This window comes from Rhea pennata, chromosome 9, assembly GCF_028389875.1.
Source record: "Rhea pennata isolate bPtePen1 chromosome 9, bPtePen1.pri, whole genome shotgun sequence".
Lineage (NCBI taxonomy): Eukaryota > Metazoa > Chordata > Aves > Rheiformes > Rheidae > Rhea > Rhea pennata.
This window is the reverse complement of record NC_084671.1, coordinates 27,409,861-27,415,350: the sequence shown is the minus strand read 5'-3', so window position 1 is coordinate 27,415,350 and position 5,490 is coordinate 27,409,861.

Below are 5,490 nucleotides of genomic sequence, written 5' to 3'. Positions count from 1 at the left end.
TGCAGAACAATAGTTGCCTGGTCTTTGCAAGACCAAGGACTCAAAAGTTCAAAGAAACAAAATCCTCTCCATTATGGAAGGAACAGCAGTAAAAGAAATTAAATAAATCCCTACCCATTCATCATAATACTGTCCAAACAAACATTTTGAGGAAAACAACTGAATGCCTGTCTGTAGGCCATTAATTATCAGCAGTGATTGTTGGTTTCCAACTTATGGACCATAAGAAAAGTCTTATTATGGCTACTCCAAGAGGAATCCAGCTAGTTACACAGCAGAATGAAGCACCCTATATTTTTGAGCAGCAATGTCGGACATGAGGAATTTAAGGATATTTAAATTAGGTTTCTGTTTATCTTTAGTCTAGTTGCAAAATACATCCTAGAAGAGAGAAGTGTTAGGAAGAAGATATATAATACAAAGTTTTCTTGTGCACTTCATTGTCTTACAAATTTAAGTGATATTGCAATTGACTTTTTACACTGAATCTTATATCCAATAAACAAAATTTTTACCTTTTTATATTAGTGTATTTGAACTGTAAACATTTTTCTTGCAATATTAATACTATGATCATATCTCAAGCATAGAGGTGTTTCCAAAACTAAAACCACAGCAAAATGCAAAATAAAGTTCTCAGAAATCACTCTTTATTCCAATTCGTCTGTGCAAGATTGGAGTTAATGAACATAAGAGGTTACGTGGAATAACAGGCTGAGTAACATCATTATCATGGATAAAGTTTTGTTTGGTGTCCTAGCCTTCAAAAAAATGTACACGCATAAAAAGCAGAGATGGTCTTCTGGTGAACCTCACCTGCACTACAAGTCATAAGATCAAGCAACATTTTCATAAGAGATTCAGATGTCTGTAACTGTTAGCATGACCCAAGGGATATTATGTTAACTTGTATTTAAAATAAATCTGTTATGCTTTTGCATTCTATTTCATTGATCAAATGATATGAACTCCTCTTCACAAAGTTGCTGCAATTTCCACACAAAATACGTGTACTTTTTATACCTCTCCTCCCTGCATGATAGAAGTTATATACATGATAGTGAAGGGCTGCCCCTTAGCTCCAGCAAACCCATGACCTCTGGTCCCTCTTAGGTTGTTCCCTCTATCCCAGAATCAGGCTTGAGCTCTGACTTTAAGGAAGATTTTTTTTTTTTAAAGTGTGCAGGGTACCTGGAGCTGTATTCAAGTAGTAGAGCTCTCAAAAAGGATGCAAGCTATTGGAGACAGAGATTTTAAGTATAAATAGTATTTATCAAAGCTTATTCTAGAATGCTGAGAAAATAGCAATGCTTTATGGGTTTGGGATTTTTTCCTTCATACTTTGAGACAAGGAGGCTCTACACGTGACAAAAAAGCAGGTTTTAAGTCCTCCCCAAACAGCTAAACATCTTTGCCCTCAAAAACTGGCAGCAGCTCCCTGCAGGAGCACTGACAAGCCTTGTAGCCCAGCAGGCATCCATTCCCAGGACAGCAACACACACTGAACAGCACAGATGCAGATACCAGAAAAAAAACTCAGGGGGGTTTTGATTGCCTAGGACCTTGAAGGTGAAAGCAAGCCTTCTCTGTAAGCACAGACAGCCCTCATTTATTTTGGTCTACAGCAGAAGAGTTATTTTTTCTTTGGATCTCATTTTCAGATCAAGTAGGACACAAATTCAGTAAAGCTTTCTGTCTGCAGGCCAAGCTGATCCAGACACATACTTCACTTCTTACAATGGGGAGGGATAAGGAGACACCCCAGAGAGAGGGTATGAGAACTAAAGGAAAGTGCTTCCACGTAACAGGCTCAGGGATACCAATGACTCAATCCAGTATGTCATGTTCACTTACATGTCTCTCCAGCTCTCCTTTAGACTGAATCTGTCTCCACTTCCAGTGTTCGATGCTTGTTCAGCCAGGTCCATGTCTTCAGTGCTGTGACTACAGTGACAGGCAACTATGACAGCTAGCTCTGTGGGTCTAGTACACAGGCTCAGCCCTCCCAAGATCCTCACCGTCCGGTATTCACAGATGCCTGGGCTCCCTTCCGCTCGGCAGCCGTTGTAAAGCCTCTCCACCCACCTGCACAGGTATAAATACAGCCCAAGCTCCACTACCTCAAAAACTTCCATTGGAAAGGTCTCTGTGTGCTCTATTTCTGTCTCAAGATGGCAAGATAACATTTATTCCACAGGAGTAGGGAGGACAGTACATACGCTATATAGCCCTGCACCTAGTAAAGTCTCAGGGAGCATTCCCTCCTCCTCATACAGGTACGTGAGTTTTGTACTGTTGTGCAGGGATGCACTGTGTACAAGCCCATATAACCATTTCATAGAATCAGGAAGGTTGGGAGAAACCTCTGGAGATCATCTAGTCCAACCTCCCTGCTCAGCAGGGTCACCTAGAGCATGTTAGACAGGGTTGCATCCAGGTGGGCTTTGAATATCTCCAGAGAAGGAGACTCCACCTCTCTGGGCAACCTGTGCCAGTGCTCCATCACTCTCACAGTGAAGAAATTCCTCCCTATGTTCAGGCAGAACTTCCTGTAGTACAGTTGGTGCCCATTGCCTCTGGTCCTGTCACATGGGACTACTGAAAAGAGTCCGGCCCCATCCCCTTGACACCCTCCCTTCAGGTACTTGTACACATTGATAAGATCCCCCCTCAGTCTTCTCTTCCCCAGGCTGAAGAGGCCCAGCTCTCACAGCCGTTCCTCGTAGGGCAGATGCTCCAGCCCTCTGATCATCTTCGTAGCCCTACGCTGGGCTCTCTCCAGTAGTTCGATGTCTCTCTCAACCCCTCAAAGTAAAGAGTGACCCAATATGCTGTCACATCACACCCACAGAAGAGCATCTGCCTCTCACTAAAGGCAGGCAAAGTCTGCAATAGCTTTCTACTTTTGAGATGCCCAGCTGGTGCACACAGAAGCACTGCACACAGATTTCCAGATTTTTGTTTCAAACAGAAAGCAAACATCTGGCTCAGCCCAGCAAGCGTGTAAGAAATCCTTTGGTGTTATTGAAAGGATGAGTTCAAAGACACAAAAACCCTTCTCCCGCTTCATTAATTATAAAGCTGCCAGGACCAGGCGATTATTCCAAGGGATGCCTGACACTGCAAAGGCAGAGGAGACTGCCTGAGAAACCCTGCAGCCCCAGATAAAAGCACCTCAGAAGTCTGTACATGCTGTGACATCTCCCTCAGGGATAAACAAGTCTTTCTCCTCCCCTTCATAAAAAATGCACATTCTTGAGCGTAGCTGAGACTAACACCGGGAGAGTATCTCTGGAACCGACTCCTCAGTTATCCCCAGACTATTGGCCCTCCCATTCCAGTCCAAGTTCTCCTTCGGCACACACTGGGGCTCGACAGCTTTCATAATCTCTGCACCATTGATAGGAGCAGTTATTGAGCACTATGAATTCAGAGCACTCGGTGTGTTTTGAAAACATCCCCTTTCTCAATACAGGTAAACTGAAAATCTCCATCTCTGGCAAGCGTCTCTCAGCACTTCCACCTACCCACTAGTTAACTGCCTCACCAGTGGCATAGAGACAAGTGTATCTGATGGGATACTAACGGTATTTCCGTGCTGGCTGTAAGCAAGGCATGCACTCAAAAATGAGTGCTGCAATAAGATCAGGCAACTGTTTAACTCACTGTACTGGTTGCTAAGCCTCTGTCCTCCTCCTCTGTTGTCCATGCACAGGAACTCCAGAAACATACCTATTAATGAGTGGGAGGGTGAAGGAAAAAAAAAAAAAACATTTTTTTTTCCTCCAGTAGTCTCTGGCCCTTTCAGAATGCTTTCCAGACATTCTCGCGTTGCCCCAACAGCTCATATAACCAGTCAGTACTTAAAAGACCTTTTCAAATTGCTTCCATCAGAGTAGAGGCTGCTTGTGAGGTAGATACAGTCTCCAGCACATTTCTCCTTGCCAAGAATCCCATAATCTTCTAATCCCCTTCCTGGGAATATATAAGTAAGCATTGGTAGGCTAGCTTTAAAAAAATAGTTTTTAGCCACATCTGCTTCCCAGGAACTCTATCCCACTATTTCCACCTCAAAGCCAAAAGTCTTTGTCTCCTCCACACAGGGCTTACCATAGACTATACTGTAACCTTCTGTTTTAAGTCAGGTATCCACTCAGTCCCATAGCTTACTTTCTGGTCAGACTTTTCTATACAGAATTTACTGCCCCAGACAATAGCCTACGTTTCTAACTCTTACTGAATGAGTGTAACTGCCCCTTCTATCATGCCTGAAAAAGGCTGTGTAATACACTCACCTGCTTAGCCAAGCCAGCGATTATCCACATAAAAGACCTTCCTTGCGATAGCCAGTAACGTCTGTCTTCGCAACACTACTAACAGCTTCCCAGGTTGATCTTCTCCCTGCTAGAAATCAGTAGTTCTTCAGGACACAACGGTTTGCTCTTCCCCAGGAAGCAACAGGAATTCCTCCCTCTCTGAATTATTTTTCACTTAAGGAAATACAAAGAAAATGACAACAGGAAGCACAGAGATCTTCATCTAGAATACTAGAGGGGTTTCTAGTTCTAAAAAAAACCCAAACATAAAGACACTTAAAGAAGTCAGCCCACAGGAAAGTACGCATATTTTCAGAAAGAAAAACTTCTACGAAGTGCACTATTTAAAATGTATGTATTTTTCTGGACCTTCACCTAAATATTTTTCCCAATCTTTAAGAAAATGGAAGGGGCTGCAGCAGAGCAAAAGAGATGGTACATTTCCATGGGGGGAAGGGGAAGAGACCGTAACTGCAATTTGGACAGAGAGCTCCCCTGCTGCAAATTTTACTCTTTACATCACTTTAGATCAAATACCTACAGTTTACTCCCCCAATGGAGCTGTTTACTACATGCATTAGAGATTAATAAATACTGTAGGATTACAGCTGCTAATTGAACAAACAGATCATCTTCAGTTTCACTCCTCACTTCTGACAATATTAATTGTCAAATATCCCTAAAAGCAGCGATTAGGGAAGCAAACCTTACTGATGAGCCAAAGTGGTGTCTAAATTTCTGAAAGCAATGCATGATGTAACTCTCAGTAACTTAACAAGTCTTCAAGAAATATAAAACAGTTCACATGGCACATTCAAAAGGTATCATTAAAAAAAAGGTATTGCTGTCACAGCTGAAGAACATGAGGAATCCCTAAGAGCTCTGGATTACTGCACACTCAGTAGATCTGCAGATTCACACGGGAAAGAAAAACGATAGTTTGTTCTATATTGCTGTTCAGTTTTTGTCAGAACACCTCATGACCAACAAGTCTTTAATCGAGCACTGGATATTTAAGGTGGATGTTCCAAAAACACTTAGTGGAGGGCAGCTCTGAATAGAAGCTGAGGCCAATGCTGACTATTTGCAAAATCTATGACCATAGTTAATCCCCAGCTGTGGGCAGCTGAATGCCTCATCACAAGAAGTGCATATTGAGAATCTAGAATGCATT